General features: G+C 42.4%; 1 protein-coding gene across 5 annotated transcripts in view; it reads left to right on the forward strand.

Moving 5' to 3' along the window:
- Positions 1-24,195, forward strand: part of LOC128695634 (uncharacterized) — a 556,361-nt gene that overhangs the window by 96,420 nt on the left and 435,746 nt on the right. The window contains exon 1 of one of the 5 annotated variants that reach the window (XM_070093281.1): positions 22,361-22,463. The exons of the other annotated variants lie outside the window; for them this stretch is intronic. The gene's annotated coding sequence lies outside the window, so the exon portion shown is untranslated. Of the gene's footprint in view, positions 1-22,360; positions 22,464-24,195 lie in introns of those variants that run through there. 5 annotated transcript variants of the gene reach the window in all.

Consider the following 24,195-nt stretch of genomic DNA (forward strand, 5'->3'; position numbering starts at 1 on the left):
TTGTAGTGACTGGTTGTTGGCTGTTGTTGTAGTGGCTGGTTGTTGGCTGTTGTTGTAGTGACTGGTTGTTGGCTGTTGTTGTAGTGACTGGTTGTTGGCTGTTGTTGTAGTGACTGGTTGTTGGCTGTTGTTGTAGTGACTGGTTGTTGGCTGTTGTTGTAGTGACTGGTTGTTGGCTGTTGTTGTAGTGACTGGTTGTTGGCTGTTGTTATAGTGGCTGGTTGTTGGCTGTTGTTGTAGTGACTGGTTGTTGGCTGTTGTTGTAGTGACTGGTTGTTGGCTGTTGTTGTAGTGACTGGTTGTTGGCTGTTGTTGTAGTGACTGGTTGTTGGCTGTTGTTGTAGTGACTGGTTGTTGGCTGTTGTTGTCGTGGTTGTTGGTCTTGAACGCTAAACCAGTAGCGGTCATACAGCGCCTGGTGACTGGAACGTAAGTAGGTTTGATTTAAGAGAAATGAAGCTCTTGATTCCTTGAATCGAGAGACCTTCACCAGCATCTAGGCTCGTCTCTTGAAAAGTGAAAATATGTAATAACACACAGCTTATCACACATAAAATACATATTTTAAAACTTAATAAATTCTATTCATTTTTATTTTTCCTCTTTTCAGGTACGATCACTTTTTTTGAGGTTCCAGTTATGAGTGAACGGTAAGACTGTTGTAATTTTTTTGGTATTATATTTTAAAATACTTGAATCATTCATATTTTTTGCCTTTTATCATTTTTTTTTATTAAGAAGCAGAAGTATAATCAGGAAGGATTACTTATTTTTTCTTTTTGTCTCGTAAACACGTAAATAACAGATATATCTTGCAAACTTTTGTTTGCGTTCAATATCCTTCATGGTTAATCGTCTTGTTTGCTTCTAAATAGTATTTAGTCCTGTAATATTCCTTTTCCAATTTACAAGACCTGGCTCGAGGCCGGTCCGCGGAGGCGATGATCCATGGAACCATCATTAGATGTACGACGCCAGGTAGAAAGCGTACAGTTACTAAGGATTTGGCCGAGGGGGCATTGACCCCCGAAATACCCTCCAGGTAGGCTACGACGGAGGTGAAGGGGAGGCGCTGACGCTCCCTCCTTTCTCCACCTTCTAGGAAGATTGATGGTAATTCCATTCTGATTATCGTCCTCCCTTGTTTGACTGGCGTCCTCGTTAGCTAACAGCCTCTCTGATTACAATGACATTCACTCCTGTCTGGTTAACTCTTCCTTTCGTCATACAAGACTCTTAAAAACCTAGTCCCAAATCAAGACACTGCCATAACGTGCTGGAATGAGAGACGGGAGAAAGTGTACAATAAACTCGCTGGAAATCAGGGACGCCATAGGCACAAAATAAGAGAACACTGCCAACATGTGCGGTCCAAGACTGCCAATCAGGCTACTAACAGACTGAGCAGAGATCCAAGACTGTCCATCATGCTACCAGCAGAGGTCCAAGACTGTCCATCATGCTACCAGCAGAGGTCCAAGACTGTCCATCATGCTACCAGCAGAGGTCCAAGACTGTCCATCATGCTACCAGCAGAGGTCCAAGACTGTCCATCATGCTACCAGCAGAGGTCCAAGACTGTCCATCATGCTACCAGCAGAGGTCCAAGACTGTCCATCATGCTACCAGCAGAGGTCCAAGACTGTCCATCATGCTACCAGCAGAGGTCCAAGACTGTCCATCATGCTACCAGCAGATGGACAGTCTTGGACAATTTGCTAATTGGAAACTCACTACCTCTGTCAAATACCAGACTAATTAGTAAAGGCCAGCGGGTGGCCAGCACTAACAACCTAGTTAAAAAGGCTATTAGCAAAAAAAAGCCACAGTGCTGTATGATCCTTGTGGTTTTAGTGTTTAGTTTTAATTGTAATAAAAAAAACTGGCAGTTTTTTTAATGAAAAAAAATGGTACATCCACATTATGCACTGCCGTATTCCATTTGATAGTTACATAGTGAAAATCAAGGCTATGTTTCTTTGTCATACATGCATACATACATGTATACGTATGTTGAGTTAGTTTGGTAAGGCTGAGCAGAGGAGACAGTGTTAGATACCGTAATACGGAGAGTAAACTCTGGGTAATCACCAGCTTCGGCTGATTTATTCTTTCGTAAATCCACTGGCCGTATTATTTACCAGATAAGTACATTATTTTGGCGATTTATTGCTCCGATATAATGTTGTTTCTCCACCACATATCTTTCTATCACCTATCTTTTCCTTTCTCCCCTCACAGAAGATTCCTTGATGCTGGTGAAGGGCTCTTGATCTAGGGAATTGGATATGTGCTTCAGTTCCCTGAATTAACCCTGAATAACTTCCACATCCCCCAAAGGCGCTGTATAATCCTACGGGTTTAGTGCTTCCCCCTTGATTATAATAATCTTTTCCTTTCTGCTTGCCTCCTCTTTCTCTATCCCTCCTTCACTTTTTCTGTCTCCCCCTCTTTTATTTCTCCTTTCATTTCTCCCATTTTGCCTTGTCTCTCTCCTTCCTCTCATCTGTTCTCTTCTTCTTACATACATGTTCATGGTATCAGTGAAAGTTTGGAAGTAAGAGAAAATGTAAGAAAATGTAAGATAAATGTCCTTTCATCTGCTGTACCTTGTTTACATAAGCCTTTTATGTATCATATCAGTCCTTTCTCGCACTTGCTGCCCTCTAGTACCAACAACCTGGTTGACCAGGTTAGAAATCTGTCACAGGTATAACGAGTGAGGAAAGTTCAGATTTTAATGGATTTTGGCCTTTAATTTCTTTTAACTGTCAGTAGACATTTTTTATATGAGGAATGGGAGGCAAACATGCTTTGATCCGAGGAAGTGGAGGGTAACAAGTTTCCATTCACGGTTCTGAGTGACACAGCCGTGTCTTCCATTAAATTGTGGCATGTATTATTGGGTGACCAGGGTGGCGAATGTGACTAGGCATGTGGTGACTAGGGGAAAGGGTGACTAGGGAAGGTAGTGACTAGGAGAAATGGTGGCTAAGATAAGTAGTGACTAGGGGGAGTCACTATGGGAGCAGTGACTAGGGGTAGTCACTCTGGGAAGTAGTGACTAGGGGAAGTAGTAACTAGGGGAAGTGATGACGAGGAGAGGTAGTGACTTGGGGGAAGTGGTGACTAGGGGGAAGTGGTGACTAGGGAAGGTGACTAGGGGAAGTAGTGACCAGGGAAGTGGTGACCAAGGGAAGCAGTGACCAGGGGAGTGGTAATGATGGAGGAAAAATATAGGGGTTTAGACTTGTGGGAAGTGGAGTAACTCGCAGCACTCAGACTTCGAGGCGTGATATATGTTTTTTTTTCCTTCTGGCGATCACTGCTGTAGAATTATGGGAAATGTATGTCGATCTCACTTCCGTTGATATTACTACAGTTTTATGTCGAAACGGAGTAATAAATCTTCACACACACACACACACATACACACACACACACACACACACACACACACACACAGGACAGGAGGGTCAGGGGAGACATGATAACGACATATAAAATACTGCGTGGAATAGACAAGGTGGACAAAGACAGGATGTTCCAGGGAGGGGACACAGAAACAAGAGGCCACAATTGGAAGTTGAAGACACAAATGAGTCAGAGAGATAGTAGGAAGTATTTCTTCAGTCATAGAGTTGTAAGGCAGTGGAATAGCCTAGAAAATGACGTAGTGGAGGCAGGAACCATACACAGTTTTAAGACGAGGTTTGATAAAGCTCATGGAGCGGGGAGAGAGAGGGCCTAGTAGCAACCGGTGAAGAGGCGGGGCCAGGAGCTAGGACTCGACCCCTGCAACCACAAATAGGTGAGTACAATACCTGACAGGGAGGCAACAACGAGTAATGGTACGTGATGGGGTATCACAGTGGGCACCTGTGACGAGCGGGGTCCCACAAGGGTCGATCCTAGGACCAGTGCTATTTTTGGTATATGTGAACGACATGATGGAAGGGTTAGACTCAGAAGTGTCCTTGTTCGCAGATGTGAAGTTAATGAGGAGAATTAAATCAGATGAGGACCGGGCAAGACTTCAAAGAGACCTGGACAGACTGAACACCTGGTCCAGCAACTCGCTTCTCGAATTTAACCTCGCCAAATGCAAAGTCATGAAGATCGGGGAAGGGCACAGAAGACCGCAGACGGAGTATAGGCTAGGTGGCCAAAGACTGCAAACCTCGCTCAAGGAGAAAGATCTTGGGGTGAGTATAACACCGAGCATGTCTCCGGAAGCACACATCACCCAGATAGTTGCTGCAGCATATGGGCGCCTGGCAAACCTGAGAACAGCGTTCCGATACCTTAGTAAGGAATCGTTCAAGACACTGTACACCGTGTACGTCAGGCCCATACTGGAGTATGCAGCACCTGTTTGGAACCCATACTTGATCAAGCACGTCAAGAAATTAGAGAAAGTGCAAAGGTTTGCGACAAGGTTAGTTCCAGAGCTAATGGGAATGTCCTATGAAGAAAGGTTAAGGGAAATCGGTCTGACGACACTGGAGGACAGGAGGGTCAGGGGAGACATGATAACGACATATAAAATACTGCGCGGAATAGACAAGGTGGACAAAGACAGGATGTTCCAGCGAGGGGACACAGAAACAAGAGGTCACAATTGAAAGATGAAGACTCAGATGAGTCAGAGGGATGTTAGAAAGTATTTCTTCAGTCATAGAGTTGTCAGGAAGTGGAATAGCCTAGAAAGTGATGTAGTGGAGGCGGGAACCATACATAGTTTTAAGGCGAGGTATGACAAAGCTCATGAAGCAGGGAGAGAGAGGACCCAGTAGCTATCAGTGAAGAGGAGGGGCCAGGAACCGAGTCTCGATCCCTGCAACCACAAATAGGTGAGTACACATACACACACACACACACACACACACACACACACACACACACACACACACACACACACACACACACACACACACACACACACACACACACAAACGCGTGCGCGTCTCTTTCTCATAACTCTTAAACACTCTTGTTACTAGTTATACCCAATTACACACATGGAAATCAAACCCTCGCAGCTGAAAATTGGTCGTACGAATACACACACACGACCAGTGAAGAGAAGGGGCCAGGAGCTGTGATTCGACCCGTGCAACCACAATTAGAAGTATTTGTTTATTGCTGGAATTGGCGAGAAGAGGGCAAGTTGGATGAGGTAAACTCCATACACAGGTTCAAAAATGGGTACGATATGGTCCGTGAGACCAGAACCAAGCACCTGTCAATAGAAATAGATGAGGTGAAGGTCAAGCGTAAAGTCTCTGCCAGTGAATACAACTTGGTGACCATAAGTTTTGAGTACATTCTGCACTCTTAACACACACTTATCGGGCGCACTCTGCACCACACTTCAACTTTTTTGTCCTCACCACCATAAGCACCACCCCCAACACCACTACAAACACCACCACCAACACTATTACCTCGCCAGTGTGGACGCCAGTATCCCACGGGATCTCTATAGCCTCCAGCATCCCGTTACCGAGGCGATCTCCGGACTAATCAGTAAGTCGATCAGTGGAGTGAAGGTGTTGGACGTACGTGATGCTCTCAGGGATGGAGGGAGGGAGGGTAGGAGAGAGAGGGAGGGAATCTTCGGACGATTGGAGGAGAGGGAAGATAGACACGGGCTGAGAGATTCAGGGAGGGAGACAGAGAGGGAGGGGGAGAGAGAGGGAGAGAGAGAGAGAACTAGGATTGAGTGGGGAGAGGTCTTTGATGGAGGAGGAGAAGGAGAAGACTGAAAAACAGGGAGGAAAGGAGAAATATGTGATAGCATAGGTGATTTGCTTAATGAATTGGTCAGTGGGGGTGACAAGGATCTTGATAAAAAGCTAGGACAACCCTTCATGTATGAGTATCGAAACAGATTTCCTCCCATTCTCCAGGAGCTGTATAACCCCTGCGTGTTTAGCGCGTCCCCCATAAATATAATACAAATGTAAAATAGCCGACTAACCGGACTTGAGTAATTGAGGTCGGAAGAGCAGTGCCTGTTCTCTGAAGAACAGTGCCTGTTCTCTGAAGAACAGTGCCTGTTCTCTGAAGAACAGTGCCTGTTCTCTGAAGAGCAGTGCCTGTTCTCTGAAGAACAGTGCCTGTTCTCTGGAGAGCAGTGCCTGTTCTCTGAAGAACAGTGCCTGTTCTCTGAAGAACAGTGCCTGTTCTCTGAAGAACGGGCGGGGATGTTGCAGTTTAGTCATTTGACTGATAATGGCTGCGCACTTCTTGCAAGCCAGTTATTGAGTGAATGATGGCGAATGTGTTTCCTTTTTTTTGGGGGGGGGGAATTAACCCACCAAGCTGGGAGACACACGGTGTTCTAAAAATAATACGTAAGACAGAAAGCTAAATACAGTGACGTAAATCTTGGGTGACATCAGGAAACAGATTTTATTTTTAATTAACATGACAGCAGAAGCACCTACAGAGAATCCAGGCGAGAAAGTCTGTGCAGTCAGCAACTGTTAGCAAGCAACATCAGAGGTTGCCCGATGATGGTTGCGAATATAAACGAGAAGTAATGGAAACTGAGGGAGGGAGAGAGAAATAGCTCACTTTGCAGAGTCCCTCTAGACAGAGTGAGCCACTTAGCTTGGCAAAGCCCCCTCTTATAAGAGGTCCACTTAACTAACTCGACCACTTAGCGGTGGCATTAACTTATGTGGTAGTTTCCCCAAACGTGCTATATAGGAAGGCAGGCAGGAATATTGGCTGACTGGCAGGCGGCAAGCATAGGCAGGCAGGCAGGATGACTGTCATTCAGGTAGGCAGGCAGAAAGACTGGGATTCAGGTAGGCAGGCAGGAAAGCAAGCTGGGTAACAATCAGACAGGCAAGCAAGCAAGTAGACTAGCCGGCAAGCAGGCGGGCAAGGAAGCAAGCAGCCGGCCAGGCTTGTAGACACTAGCCACAAGTTAAGTTATTAATCCCAGACAGGCTTCCCACCATTACCACAATAACGTTTCTCGCGTATACGAATTATACGAGAAAAATGAGACGAAATTAATTTTCTTTACCTCTGATCACTGACCACTTAAAATACCATTGTAGGTTCAGGTGGTTACTTGCTGTTAATAACACAGCACACGGAGAAAATGACAAGGCACCGCTGTTTGCACTAATGAACGAGGTGATTCAATATCTCGGTAACTACAGCTGGTGTGATACAGTAGTTTCCGTCACGTTAATGGGGGTACGTACCTGTCAGGATTTCGTGAGATAACAAGGTAAACATTTCAGTGGAGCGAGTCCCTTCAGAGAGGTTCCTCGATGATGGTGGAAGGCTCGTGATCCATGAAGCTGGAGTTACTTCTTTATTGGATCACGTTTGATTTAGATCTCCAGCAAGAGAGTGCGAAAGATCTGGACCTAAAGATTTCCATCCCCATGTGGCTTGTTCTGAGAGAGAAAGAGGTAGAGACCTGTAACAGGAAAAAAATCTCATCAAAACTAACAGTTATAACGGTCAGGACTACAAGCCAAACTATATTTTCTTGTCGCCCAATATACTCGCAAAAGATCGATTCTCCATTAACAACCTCGTTGACGCTGTATCCAGTGACGCATTCAGCTGGAGACCGAAGAAGCTACTAACCCAAGTGTCTTTTCCAAGTGACCGATCCAATATGGGAAAATATGTAGAGGCTGCGTGAGATCAGGGCTTTGTATTTACCCCCCCCCCCCACACACACACACACACAGAGTGACCGAGTAGCGGCCAGTGAAGAGGCGGGGTCAGGAGCTGTGACTCGACCCCTGCAACCACAACGAGGTACTAGGTGAGTACAACTAGGCGAGTACATACACAGATCGGGGGCTGGGACTGTCCATTCACATTCAATGAATGCTGAGAGACACACAGACAGAAAGGAACTGACATAGAGACAGAAAAAACCGATCTCTTGGTGGAAAAAAAGACGAAAAAGGGAACTTCTGTTTCATACTGAAGCAAACGATGAACTGCACAAGAGACGAGGTTCATAAACGAAGTCAATTCACGTGACTTCAGGCTACGGGAAGGTCAAGTGACCACTGGGTTAACAAAGAGATAACTTCAGGTTTCCACCGACATTAGTTGATGATGCAGTCATAACCAGCACAACGACTTGTTCCTTGTACATAATATGCCTTGCGGAAGAGGTAATCGTGACCACGCTAGCTTTCCTCCGAGAAAACGTACCCCTTAACTTTCCTGTTGCAGGACTGGCAACATTGCATAGCTCCTGATGAAACATGGAAAAGTGCGAAAGATCTTGAGCTGAAGATTTCCATCCTCCCATCCTATTCCTCTAAAGGTGTGTGTGTATGTATGTATGTGTGTGTGTGTAAGCACATTAAAGCAGTTGGGTTTAATTTCCTGCTTTCACTGTGCTGTATATATATATATATATATATATATATATATATATATATATATATATATATATATATATATATATATAATATAATATTATTGCGGTTTTACACCACTAGGCCAAACAATTACGTCGGTAAATTATGCCTTAACACTGACCAGTTAATAATGACAGTACCAGTCATCGCCTTCTTCAGAGCTGATGATAATTACACCTCCGACGCGAGAGCAATATGTAAAACGTCAACACCAATTGCCACCTTACGTGAAGCACAGTTACAAGGTGACACCAGGGAACATTTTTCACCTTGGTAAAGGGATCCGTGTTATCTTCATGAGTTTCAAGTTTAATTCATTTGCATTCACTGGAAACCGTATTTATACGTTCCTGCTTTTCATCGTATTATCTTTGAGGTTCGGCGGGTAACGTATATATAAGTTCCTGCATTGTACTGTATTTTCTTCAACATACGTTCCTCACGTTCTGCCTTCGTATATTGCTCACTCGAGCTCATAGTGGAACGTATTTACACGTTCCTGCCTTCCCTCGTCTAATCTCACTCGTTCTCAGAGCAACATATGGTCAGTAAGCGAGCTACTGGAATTAAGATTCATTTATATTCTGCGTATGTTTTTCAAGCTGTGCAGGTTATTTTATACCCAGTTACTCTTATGATTTGTGACGCAGATTACGCAGAGACCTTCCGCCACTGCTACTGTTCCCGTTGCTGTCGCTCTTGCTAATGCTGCCGTTGCTGGTGGGGCTAATGTTGCTGCTGCTGCTACTTCTGATGCGGCTAATATTGCTGTTGCTGCTACTTGTACTAACGTAGCTGGTGCTTTTGCTGTTACTCATATTCGTGAGGGAATGTTAAAAGTCATATGGGCTATTCAACGCCCATTAATACTATTATTATTACTACTACTACTGCTATTCTGTCACCAAAAATAGTGCTCTTACAACACTTTCGACAACAATCTCACGTTTTATTACTAAAGGTCTTAGAAACTGCATTGCTCACTAGATCTTGATTTCCGTATGTGAGATTCTTTGACTAGTACTGTTAGGAAGTTCTAGTGGCGTGTGAAGTGTGGCGGGTGTGTTCGTTATGTTAACGTGGCCACTACTAGAAATGTTACGTTGACTGGAATCCAGGTTTAGGTTCGCACGTCATGTTTTCGATATTCTATCTCTCTCTCTCTCTCTCTCTCTCTCTCTGCAAGAGTCACTGTAAAATAAATCGGTGATCTTTTGAGATGAAGCGAGGAAGAAATCTTATAAAGATAACTGAGAGCAGTTTTTTGCTCGTCCGTTATTTGTGTGGGAGAAACTGTCCAGAGAATAGGGTTCACACACACACACACACACACACACACACACACACACACACACACACACACACACGCACACGCACACACGCACACACGCACACATGCGCACGTGAAGGCACGCACACTAACAGGTGCACGACATGCGTAGGCACATACATTTGCGCACTCGCAAGCGCATACACAGACATGCACAAGAAGGTCAGACACCACCAGCTTAGCTCTACTCTACGAAAGTGCTTGGAATTTCACTATTTTTTTGAATGTGGTTATTTTGCACACTGAGAGATGTGTTCTCTGTGTATATATATATATACTGACTCCGGCGACGGGGGCTCTTAATAAATCAAGGTGGATATGACTTTCCCTTCCTTGGGTTGAAGCTGATCCCCTCCTCTTCCTCCAGGAGCCGTATGAGAATTATGGGCTCACAAGAACGTGATAATAATAATGAGATACAAAACAGTTTTAGTACCTTGATCGATGCCAGGAAAGCCAAAAATCAGGAAATTTGGTCGATAAGAATTAAGAGGCTGAGTCAGGAGCTACGAATAGATTTCCCAAATACATTAAAACAAGGTGAACGTATGTGAACACGCACCATGAGACAATCAACTCATCAAAATGAGGTTAAGTTTGTACCTGAGCTTAGCTAACCTCGTTTCCTCAGCACTCTTAAGAAATGAATTTCATATTGAAAGAGACACGAGGAAAACAGACATATAAGAACACGAGATACTCAGGGACATTAAAACAGAAAAGAAAATCACTGTTCATTAGTAAGCCACATGTGAAATACTTAGGTATCTTTACTGGAGAGAAAGGAAGAAAAATAAAGAAGGGGAAGAGCCCTGGAGGCGACAGAAAAGTGAATTATAATTCCAGATTCGCCAACATGCCTGTAGGGAGTCCCGGTGTGTGGGCACGTAGAAGTGAGAGATCACAAGAGGTCAAGAAAGGCACGTAGAAGTGAGAGGTCACAAGAGGTCAAGAAAATATCACTTCACTACACGCAAAGGTCTCCAAGGCCAGGCTCCTGATTGCTAGGTCATCCAAATACTCGGAGGTAAGCACCGAAACTCGGGTGTTGTAATGAATTAAATGTCTGAAAGGCATTGGGTTTAAAGGGCCAAGTAGTGTGCGTGTAGTAAATAAATGGCAAGGAAAGCTTTCAATATACACTAGCATGGTAAGAGTAGTAATAACAGGCGTACCAGCTGAATAATGACTGTGTTAGTAATAGTAGTGGTTGTAGTATTAAGGCTAGTAGGGCTTGCTATAGTATAGTAATTGTTGTAATTGTATTAGTAATTGTATTAGTAGTGGCAATTAGATTAATAGTTGCCTTAGTAGTAATACTTCTAATAGAAGTCGCATTAGTAATAGTAGTAGCACTATTAGTAGTAAAAACAGTTGTAGGAAGAACTGGTGAACACTGGAAGGAGTTGTCAGTGTGGTGGGAGTTGCGTGAGTGCAGAGGCGGAAGATATAATCATCGTGTGCGCCCTCAGTGTACAGCCTCCCTCAGGGCTGACATCTCTATGCACAGCTGCAGTTTTTACTGAAAACTGGTTAAAGTTAATTTAGATGTGCTTGCTAGAAGCCACTCGCGGAAGGCAGGAACCCCTTCTTCCCCCACCCCCCTCTTCCCCTTCCCCAGTAACCTGAGAGTTTGTGAAACACACACACACACACACACACACACACACACACACACACACACACACACACACACACATACTAAGAGGAATCGACAAGGTGGACAAAGATAAGATGTTCCAGAGACTGAACACAGCAACAAGGAGTCATAGTTGGAAGTTGAAAACTCAGATGAATCACAGGGATGTTAGAAAGTATTTCTTCTGTCAAAGAGTTGTTAGGAAGTGGAATAGTCTGGGAAGTGATTTATTGGAGGCAGGATCCAAACATAGCTTTAAGAAGAGGTATGATAATGCTCATGGAGCAGGGAGAGTGGCCTAGTAGCAACCAGTGAAGAGGTGGGACCAGGAGCTGTGATTCGACCCCTGCAACCACAACTAGATGAGTAACTAGGTGAGTACACACACACACACACACACACACACACACACACACACACACACGCACACGACCAGTGAAGAGGCGGGGCCAGGAGCTAGAACTCGACCCCTGCAACCTGAACTAGGTGAGTATACACACACACACACACACGAATGCATGCCCACACGTGCTCCTGACTCTGGAAACAAACAAAAATAAGCCCATTGTTATAAACAGTCTCGTAAAACACCGGTGAGTTTGGGACTTGAAGAATAGGACATAAGTGACTCATAGTTTAGTGATCAATGATCGGCACACAACGGATAGCTCCTAGGTTGGGTCTCCAAGCAAGGCGAAACGTGTGAGCAAGTTTCCTTAAACCTATTGTCCCCGTTCACCTAAATGGAAATAAATTGGTCTTAATCCTACTCACGAAATCGTAATAACACGAGTTTTGATTCGTCAAGGATTTAAGCCCTATCCGTTCCGTGGTTTAATAGTTGTTAGCCTCTTTGCACCCGCTACTCCTGTTCACCTAACAGTCAATAAGCACCTTGAGCTTAGGCGATCGTTATCAGCAGCATCCTAGAAGGGTTAAAAACATCTCGTCATGCCCCTGTGTCTGCCCCTACCACCCCATGTGTCTCTGTCCTCCTCCTCCTCCTCCTCCTCCTCCTTCACTAAGCTAAGAACAATTGTCCACAGATAGGAAGTATACTTCGGAGTTAAAGAAAATGATCACCGTCTGGTTATTTTATACTTTTGTAGCGTCATAGCTGACGAAAATTCATGCGGATTACAAAATGTTTCTATTCTAAGCTTGATGTGAAAGTTCTATAATTTCCCATTCACCGACACGCATCGCCAGTTTCATTCCAAGATTTTTATTATATCTGAGTTTACGTTCTCCTTACATCCCATTTTCTCACGAATTTGACGTTCATTTAAATATCGAAACAACTACAACTACAGCTACTATTATTGCTACTATATCATCTACTGCTGCTGCTACTACTACTAGTCCTTCTGTTCCATCACTCTCGTATATTCTAGTTCCCTTACCTTCTCACTTCTCTGTTTGACTTGTTAATAGCCCAAGTCGGACCGAAACGTTGCCATAGGTTTCAGGCTCTTACGTGAAGGGTATTTGTTTATATGATTAGTTGGTAGCAACTTCGGCTGACACATTGAGGGACAGAGAATCGCTCCTCGGCACAAATAAAACCTTAGACATGTTGCCTTAACACCTGCCGAATCTGTTTACCTAGAAGTTGGCCCTTGGGTGTCAGCCGACTGTTGAGGGAGAGGATTAAAAGACCCTAGTGGAAATAAGACAGTCACAGATGATGCACAGGCTTTAGTTAGCCTGAGTTGCTAGCCCTCTGGGTTATTATTCTGGACAAAATTATCTTCACATTTTGGACTTGCTTGTTTAAAATAGTTTACCAATTTAGATGTTTTCTATGAACAGAAAATACCAATAAAAGAAAACGTATGCTCAATGAACATAAAGATGATACTCTATTGTAAATACTGGAGAGTCTTGTTACTTCTCATGAAGCATCACCTCGCGCGGGTCTTAATCATATGATGATCCATTCTTCAGTAAAATAAAAATTAAACAGCGTTCTGATTAGTAACCCAGAGGGTTAATAACTCAGAATAACCCTGGGAAGCCAGCCAGTGGTGGCCCGGTGGCCTGGTGGCTAAAGCTCCTGCTTCACACACGGAGGGCCCGGGTTCGATTCCCGGCGGGTGGAAACATTTCGACAAGTTTCCTTACACCTGTTGTCCTGTTCACCTAGCAGCAAATAGGTACCTGGGTGTTAGTCGACTGGTGTGGGTCGCATCCTGGGGGACAAGATTAAGGACCCCAATGGAAATAAGTTAGACAGTCCTCGATGACGCACTGACTTTCTTGGGTTATCCTGGGTGGCTAACCCTCCGGGGTTAAAAATCCGAACGAAATCTTATCTTATTTCCATTGGGGTCCTTTATAATAATAATACTCTTTGATTCTTTTTTCCATATTGCTACCCACAACAATCACCTGCCACCCAGGTACCTACCTACTGATACACAGAAAGGGGCAACACGTGTAAAAAAAAAAAAGTTAAACATCTCCTGCCCCAGATCACACCCAGGGCCTTCAGCTGTTAGTATAAGCACTATCAATTGATCAAAATTTGATCCTAGGTTTTGAATTATCCTAGGCTGCTGACCTTCCGGGCTAATGATTCGAATGAAGCTCCTATCTTATTAATAAGTTTTATAGGTTATAGGTCGGATATCCCTCAGTGCCAGTCGTGGGAAAGAAGTGAATAGTTAAACAGTCAAGGTTAATGTTTTAGTAGCTGACCTATATTCAGCTGACCAGTGTACAGTGAGAGAATCATAGCAGAAAACGCCAAATATATCTATAAACTCAAGGAAAGTCGGGTTGTAGGTGGCGTTACTCCCCTCAGTGTTTTAAAAATGGCTGAGTCAGCAGAACAGGTCAGGAGACAACAACACCACACAACCCCCGATAAATGGAATTGAGGGGGATTTGGAAGGATAAAACTATGGATTAAACCTTTCTGATCTACCAGAATGGAAAGGAGTTAGAGGTTAATTGGGGAAGCCATACTGTGAAGTGAGATGGGAAGGGGAGTGTGTAACAAGGGGTTAGCTGTAAGGGGTTTGTGAAGTTAAGGGAAAAGTGAGCAGTGAAGAGGGTTTGGAAGAGGAAATTTTACTAGTAATTCAGTGGTGATTGCTAAAGCAGATACTAAGTGTACTAGGGACTGGAAAAGAGAAATAAATATTATTGTATATGAGTAAAAGAGCGAAGAGTGAAAATGGCAGGCATTAGGGGGGCACAGGCTGCCATAATTATATTTATCTTTCTTCTTCAATTCCATGAAGAAAGAAATCAGTCATGGGGGGCTGGAAAAGGTGAATGGAGTAACAGCGCCCTGGACAGTAAAAGCCCAACAGTTGCCATCCTACCAGAAAAGTAAATGTCACTATCGCCGCAAGGTATGGCAACACCGCATACCCAAACAAAAACAGTGGCACACAGCTCTTATTGTAGCGCTCTTAAGTGGTGATATCCAAATTAATCCAGGACCTCAAACTATTGTGCAGAGGCAAAACAGACAGATAAATGACGGCGATAATGACGGTCTAGTAGCTAGGAATGATAACCTTAACTCCATATGTAATGCATACATAGGTCAATGTGAGACAATACAGCCATTATTATCTCAAACACTACCAAACAGGTGCATACACTGTACTAAAGTACCCATGAAAAACAGAAAAGGCACCTTATGTAAAATGTGTAAGGGGTGGGTGCATGATGGATGTATGTACAATTATAGCAACGGTGCCAGAATTCATTTTGTGTGTAACAAATGCACTTTGGCACAGTTACCCTTTAGCAGTGATGACATTGATTTACCTAATTTTAATACAAATGACCCATTGCCATATATTGATGATTATGATTGTTTTATGAAAACAGGCCTTCACTTTATTCATGTCAATGCAAGATCACTTCTTCCTAAATTGGCAGAGATTAGGATTCTAGCTAACAAAATTAGGGCGGCAGTTATAACCATCTCTGAATCTTGGTTGGATGATACGGTGACTGACGACGAGGTCAAAATAGATGGTTACAATATAAAACGCTTAGATAGGAACAGAAAGGGTGGTGGAGTATGTGCCTACATTAGAAATGACTTAGCTTACAACCCAAGACCTGATTTAAATAACAATAAACTGGAGATTCTATGGTTTGAAGTGCTGCTTCCTAAGACCAAACCCATCTTAGTAGGAACTAGTTACCGCCCTCCTACCCAGGACCAGTTCTTAGAAGACTTTTCCAGAGTCTTGTCCGGAGTTGAAAACAATTGCGAGACAATAATACTGGGCGATTTCAATATCTGTTTTCAGCAGCAAAATAACGGGCTATGCAAAAGGTATAAGCAAATTCTAGGATTAAATAGTTACACTCAACTAATTAATACTCCAACCCGGATCACACAGTTCTCAGCCACCCTAATTGACCACATACTTTGTAACCGCTCTGAGAACATTAGTCAGTCAGGCGTCATTACCACAGGTCTTAGTGATCATTTCATCATTTACTGCACCAGGAAAATCACTAGGGATAGGATAGGCCTACACAGGACAATAAAAATGAGGTCAACTAGAAACTACAGTAAAGAAACACTGGTAAATAGGCTACACAATTGTGACTGGACAGAGATAACAAGTTGCACGGACGTAAACGATGCCTGGGAAAAATTCAAAACAATATTCACTACCATCCTTGATAATATTGCACCAGTTAAAGAGGTTAGGATTAAACGAAGAACTGAACCCTGGATGAATACTGAGATATTAGATAATATGAAATTCAGAGACCAGCTGCTAAAAAGATTTAAAGCAAACAGACAGGATATTGCAGCACTAATTGAATTCCAAAGGGTGAGGAACAGAGTACAGAGACTTATAAAAGGAGCAAAGGCAAAGCACTACTGCTCAAAAATTGAAGAGTATAAGCATAACCCCAGAAAGCTCTGGCAACAACTAAAACAGTTGGGGTATAGCCATAAGCCAGTAGATAGGTCTAACATAGTACTCACTATCGATAATGAGGTATGCCACGAAACATCTAAGGTGGCAAAATGCTTTAATTCATACTACACATCTGTTGCATCAACACTAGTAAGTAAACTACCAGCTGCATCAAATACCTTTAACACAGACTCTGATAAGTTTCAAACATACTATACCAATAAAGGGGTAACCCCAAACAGTTGTCAACTAGTAAGTGTATCTCATGACTTTATTCAAAAAGAACTAAGCAAGTTAAACCCAACTAAGAGCACAGGCCCTGATAACATCCCGTCTAAGTTCCTAAGAGATGGTGCTTCTGAACTGTCAATCCCTATTGCTCACATAATAAATCTATCAATCACCACTAATACCGTACCGGAGGGGTTCAAGGAGGCCAGAGTTACTCCTATCTTCAAGAAAAATAGTAGGTCTGATGTAAGCAACTATAGGCCTGTTAGTATACTCAGTATAATATCTAAAATTCTAGAGAGGGCGGTGTATTCTCAAGTAGTTAAGTACCTTAATGACAACAACATTCTCCATAGCTATCAATCGGGATTTAGAAGATCCTACTCAACCGACACCTCCCTTATTAATCTGATGGATTACCTGAGAACTGAAATGTCAAAGGGGAACCTCATAGGTATGGTAACCTTAGACCTGCAAAAGGCCTTCGATACTGTCAACCACAATATATTATGTAATAAACTTCAAGCTATCGGTATAGGTTCTGTAGACTGGTTTAAGTCCTACCTTAGCAACAGGAGACAAATAGTCAAAATCAACAAAACAGAATCAGAACCCCTGCCGATAACATGTGGAGTTCCCCAAGGTAGTATTCTGGGTCCCTTATTATTCTTGTGTTATGTCAATGATATGCCTATCAGTGTCAAGTGCAAACTCCTACTGTATGCAGATGACAGTGCTCTGTTAGTGTCAGGTAAAGACCCACAATATATTGCTAATGTTTTAACACTGGAACTGGAGTCCTGCAGCAAATGGTTAGTAGACAACAAACTATCATTACACCTAGGGAAAACTGAAGCCATTCTCTTTGGCACGAAACATAAACTGAGAAGGGTAAATAATTTTAATGTTCAATGTAATGGGGAGCCCATCACTTTGGTTTCATCAGTAAAATATTTGGGAATCCCCTTTGACCCATGCATGTCAGGAGAATTGATAGGGAACAGTGTAGTAAAGAAAGCGAATGCCAGACTGAAGTTCCTGTATAGACAAGCACAGTGTCTACCTACTGAGGCTCGCAGGACCCTATGTCTAGCCTTTATACAATGCCATATGGATTACGCTTGCTCTTCTTGGTACTCTGCCTTGACAAAAAAACTGAAAGATAGACTGCAAATCACCCAGAACAAAATCGTAAGATTCATCCTGGGGCTGGGACCAAGAGAACATGTAGGCCAGGATGAATTACAGCAGTTGGATATGCTGAATGTTGAAGACAGAGTAAAACAACTGAAGCTAAATCATGTTTATAAAATTGCTCACAAACAATGTCCAGAATATCTTGCTGTCAATTTTGTCAAGGTTGGGAACCAAAGCAATCATAGTACTAGGGGGAGAGAGCACAACTTTGTAGTACCCACAGTCAGTGGCCAGACTTCAAACACCTTTTATTGTACAGCAATAAAGGAATGGAACAGACTGCCCGCACATGTCAAAGCCAGTCATAGCATGAACCAGTTCAAGAAGAGTGCCAAAAGGTGTCTGATGAATGTAGCTACAGAAAGGGAGGGGAATGATTTTCTATTTTTTAGCTAACATACGTGTAAATTTTACCGTATTCCTAGTAATGACCCTCGTATTGTAGATAGTCTTAATGACCTTCGTGTAGTAGGTAGTCTCTTTAGTATGATAATAAGATGTTATCTTCATTGTAGAATAATAAGAAAATATTATAACCTTTATATTATAATAATAAGGTAAAAGGACCCCAATGGAAATCAGTCACTCTGTCTGACTTTTTTGGGTTATCCCAGGTTCTCTACACATATGCTGCTATGTATGATAATTCTATGTAACTGTATTTGTGTATACCTGAATAAACTTACTTACTTAATAAAAAAATATTCCCCCACCAACCTTTTTCAATAGTTTACCTTTATATTTGTTTTCTATGAATCAAAAATATTATTCACAGAAAACGTAGTTTCTATGATCTATAGATATTTTTTAAAGGGGAAGGGGGTTAATATAATTGGGGCAAATGTTTTATAAAGAAATTATACACTGGTCGCAAATAATATTTATATAGATTATATGAAAATTCACTATCATTGAATAGGCAGGGCCAGGAGCTGTGAATCGACCCGTACAACCACACATAGGTGAGTATAAATTTTCGGAGAAACACTGATTTTTTTTTTTTATAATTCAGGTGAAAAGATATAACTTGATTATTCAATGTTGAAAATTGTATATAATAACGGCAAGTTTGAGTATTTGACCTCTAGGGTCATCATCGGCCCCGCGGCCCGGTCCCAGATCAGGATGCTTTCTCCTGCCTCCTGCAGTGGAAATGTCGCTTTTTGTCCAGTGAGGATTTATAACAAGGGTTTAACACTTGGTTCTATTGTTCAGGGTTGTTTTGTGGTCGACTTGTGTTAACCTCCTTTATGATAAGGTCGTGAGAAGTGTGGGTGTGTGTGTGTGTGTGTGTGTGTGTGTGTGTGTGTGTGTGTGTGTGTGTGGGTGTGTGTGTACTCACCTATTTGTGGTTGCAGGGGTCGAGTCCTAGCTCCTGGCCCCGAATGTGTGTGTGTGTGTGTGTGTGTGTGTGTGTGTGTGTGTGTGTGTGTGTGTGTGTGTGTGTGTGTGTGTGTGTGTTTTGTGGCTATTTCTGTTTTTTTTTTTTTTTGTATGTGGGTTTGATATATATCCTTAAGTAATCAGGTTCCCTTAAGTCAAAGGCTTGACCTTTTTTCTTTTTGTGCCCAGAATTCGATCCAGAAGAGCTGATAAATTCCCCAAAACCTGTCCCCCACTAGGTGAACCGAGTCAGCATGTGAGATTAGTACGCCAACATGCTGACTCTGCAGTCAGACTCTGCGATACAATACTGATTAAGTACCTATAGAGCAGCCAAGACCTCACCGACTTCGTGTATAAATAACTGCGTTGTACGGGGCAGCAATACTCATTCCACTAGAAAACTCGACACTACTGCCAGTGAGTGAACTTCCAGTGAGTGAACTTCCAGTGAGTGAACTTAGATCATAATCCACAATTTGCTGCACTGAGGTGAAGTTAAAAACTCATTTTCTTAATTTTCCTTATTATTTACCATAAAATATAACAGTTATCCGACGCTTATAACCTTCAGGGACGCGGGACGTTATGTAATTTTAAACACCCAGGGTGCACTTAGAACTCTGGGAGTCTCACTTTATTTCCATGGATTATTATTATTATAATCAAGGAGAAGCGCTAAACCCGGAGGACTATACAGCGCCTGGGGGATGTGGAAGGCATTCAGGCTTAATTCGGGGAACTGGAGCACAGATCCAATTCCCTAAATCAAGAGCCCCTCACCAACATCAAGGAACCTTCCTTGAGGGGTATTTACATGGAGCCAATTCATCAATGGCCCAACTGGTTACCAAGGGAATTTACCACATAACAGCTCACTCAGTGAGGGTCTGAGTAGTCGAGCACTAGAATGTCAGCCAAATGAGATCGAATGTGTGCCTTCGCTGCCTTTTTATTTATTATTTTTATTTTCCCTGACACACTATCCTCACATATTTATCATCCTGGCGATGAGGTCTGGTGGACTTCTTCCTCGCCAGGAACACTTAGGATCTTGCTTGATAATTAGTTCACACCAGCGTACCTCGTTATTCTATCCTTTCCTTTCCTAATCTTCCCTTTCCATCTCTCGTTATTCACGTCTTCTCTTCCTCGATTCAGTAACCTTCATTTCATACCCATACCCTATGCATCTTTCAATCCTCGCCCTCCTCTCCGCCTCTTCATATATCTCTTACCCCTTTTCTCTCCTTCCCTTTCTCCTCTCTCATTTTCCCCTTCCCCTCTACTACCACCCTCCCCCCGTATCCATCTCTCCAATTTTCTCCGTGAAGTAATTTAACACCCGTGATCATTTATAAGTGCTCGGGTTCCTTTCTTTTTTTTTTCATAACCAGGCTAGTACAACAATTTGTCAAAATGTAGACTATGTTTTATGTTGGCGTTGCGGGTCAGCTGACTCTTCCGCTGCCTGAGAGAGAGAGAGAGAGAGAGAGAGAGAAAGAGAGGTGGAGTAGTTATAAGAGAAGCCTGTTTCATTATCACTCCCAAATGGTACCTACGAAATGTTTACATCGAACTTTTAAACCTGTCACAACATGAGTGTGAAGTGTGTGACAGCTGTGACACTTCTCAAACAACTTCTACATACCTGTCACATATCTGTCACGTACCTATGACCGGTTTCATGTTATTCTAGTCAAAATTTGACCTAAAGCCAGATTTTAAAACCAGAATCAAGCATCGCTTTTGTAAACAGGAGTAGATGACAATTCCCTGCCGTGTGTAAACCAGCTGGGGACACCAGACTAGCCATTGAAAAGACAGTACCTTCGGGACAACGTTAGGCTTTAAGTTTTACCGGATAGCCTGATGAAGCTCGATACTCTTGATAAAGCTATATACTCTCACTACTAAACACTATATAAAACTGCAATATAACTTTATTAAAGAATAATAATAATATACTTAGCGAAAATTGATTTTAAAAAGGCCAGAAATTTGTGTCAAGCCATTTCATAGTTGAACGAAATATAATAGAATCGAAATTCGTATAAAAATAACATTGGTTTCAATATGAATATAAGTTTACGTTTTCCAGTTAAAAGTATGAGACACGCCTTAAAAAAAATAAGCTTTTAGAATCCTTGAAAACCCTTGAATGTTGCAAGTCGGCTTCATGCATAATCTTACACCCACAATGGATGGATATCTTACACATTGGTAGCAAATTTTTGTTATATTCATGGGGAAGCTCTAAATCCGATGGGGTTACAAGGTCCTGGGAAATGGAAAAAAGTCCAGGTATGAGCCAAGGAAAGATAAAGAAAGATAAAGAACACTTGACGAAGAAGTTCAGATGAATTGTTATGAACAAATAAACTGTTTATTTGGACGGTATATACACACCTAACTATGATCATGAATCTCTCTCTCTCTCTCCCTCCCTCTGTCTCTCTCTGTCTTTGTGTGTCTCTGTATCTCTGTCTGTCTCTCTGGGTGCCTCTATCTGTGTCTCTGTCTCTCTTTCCATTCACTTCCCCATACCTATAACTCCCACAGTGTAACTATGGAGAACAGCGCATTTGTACACTGCAGCCATAACGAAGTTTGTTCAGTAATGTACGCTACACCACATTTTCTCGTGTAAACACATGGAACATGTGGGTGTTTACGTTGTTTACCTCACCGTAATGGTTGTTTGTTGCGGCCTCACCATTCCCTGCCTGGCACACTGCCTTAATTCTGGCTCATAATGTCTCCTTCACGCCATTTCCTTGATTTATTTAATATTTTTAGTGGTTAAATGTCCTCTTGTGCCATTAGACTTTATTCCATTGCTTAATTGCATATGGAAGGTCTTTTACCATAATATATAATTGTGTAAATATTGAGGAACACTCTGACATTGAAACATCAAGTTTTAGGGAGGAAATAGTGTATCGTAAAATGATCTTTATCGCGTGCCGGCACACCGTCGGTAATTGTCGTCACCGTCTGCGTTCCACATCGACTAGGTGACGTTGGGGTGTGTTGCCAGTCACGAAGTTATTGTGTGGTTAATTATTCCTCGAGGCCGAGAGGAAAATATACCGTAAATACCATAGTGTAATCGAGAATTATATAGCTTGGTATATCTGTTAAGAATTTAGAATGGGTTCAATTTTTGTTCGTGGTATTTGTTTTGGTCGTTACTGGGGAGGATTGCGAGCGATGGCAGTGTGGAATTTGCACGTGTTGAGTCGGGTCTTAGTATGTGGCTCTGGCAGTGTGTGTGTGGCTCTCAGTGTGTGTGTGTGTGGCTCAGCAGGTGTGGGAGGTTGCTGTGTCTCCTCTCCTCGGGTGTGTGTGACCCGAAAGTAATTTAGAGAATTGTTTTTGATTTTATTGCAGAACGTAATTTGTGAAGGGACTGTTACGTTCACACTCGAAAGATAATTTGTGATCAAAACTGTCTGAAAGTATTCAAGGAAATTGTGATTTTTTTGGTGGTTTATAGGAAATGGGACAAAAAATTAAAAAAAAAAATTATAATTATGTAAAAAAAATAATGGTGAAACTAAAACGTATTAATATAAAAGTGTTTATATTGAAATGTGATAACTAACATTTACTGAATCATATTAGTGGACAGACGTTGCATGTATTTACCATATCAAAAATAGTGAATTTCCAAGTACTTTCGTGATTTTTCACATTATCAAAGTTCCTTGATAATGTGAGAAATCACGAAAGTGCTTAGAAATTCACTATCATTCACAGTGGTTATTTTACATATTTTGATATTACCCTTTTAGTGTGATTACTGTGTTCTTATTGCATAAACTTGTAATAAACGGGATAAGAAGGAACGGGGAAACGAGATAAGGAAGCAACAACGCAGGGAGAAAACGAGAAGGGTTCCCATACCTAAGATGCAAATGAACACGGCGCGTTAATATCGATAGGCAGATGTCTGTGCTTGCTGAGACCACAGCTCAACGCACGCCACCTGCTTCCTGCATGTTCCGTGCACGCATACACTTGTGCATGTGCACGGGGAAACCATTATACGTACACTCCATCATGCACATACACATGCAGACACTTGCGTACACAGTTACTTATGCTGTTGAACAAACTCCCATATAAGCTTCGTTAATATAAACACACACACACACACACACACACACACACACACACACACACACACACACACACACACACACACTGACATGCAGGTCAATAATTAGTAAAGCTAAGAAGCGAGCTCTGATAACTGAGTGTGCCACTGAGAGAATCTGAATAACAGACGGGATAGTAGTAGTAGAAGTGAGAGGACCAAAAGAACCGTAACACGAAGGACTCAATGTAAATAGAGACGTTTGTGGTTACTTAAGTCATTAAAAGAACGTTTCGCCCTCCACCTGCTCTTCCTTGAAGTGAAGATGTTTTAAACCCCATTTATGTATTTGTCTATATGCTTTTTTTTCTTTGGTCAATTCCCAGTTTTCAGGTGGAGCTCCTCAGGGGATGAGTACCGCAACTCGTCCTCCCTTCAGTGAGTCTGCCTTAATTAATACTGGTCAGATTAGTTGAAGTTGCCTATCCCTCTCCATCCTCCGATTAAATCCGACTACGTCTCATTCTCTAGGAGCTGTACGACGTTCACGGTTTTATCGCTTCCCTGTGATTATAATAATGGGTCCAGTACTGTTCTTGACACATGTCAACGACCTGGAGGAGGAGAAATCGCATCTCACACGCTCATGTCTACAGATCACGCCTAGCTCACCGTGGAAAAGGGAATTTGTAGAATGTTAAGAATTACTTTCTAAATGAGGAGTTGATGAAATACACAGGTTTAGCGGTTTATTATCGAAGCTAAGAGATGGATTATCTTTATCAACGAGACTAAGAGTCTGACCATCGTTATTGACGACGGTATGAGATTAGCCATCTGTATCGACAAGGCTAAGAGACACCATCTTTAGTGAAGAGGCTAAGAGACTGACCATCTTCAGTGAGCAGGCTAAGAGACAGACCATTGTTTATCAAGGGTGAGGGACTGATCGCCTCTATATTGCCTCTCCTCTTCTACAGTCTCCAGTG

This window comes from Cherax quadricarinatus, chromosome 42 (assembly GCF_038502225.1).
Source record: "Cherax quadricarinatus isolate ZL_2023a chromosome 42, ASM3850222v1, whole genome shotgun sequence".
Taxonomy (NCBI): Eukaryota; Metazoa; Arthropoda; class Malacostraca; order Decapoda; family Parastacidae; genus Cherax; species Cherax quadricarinatus.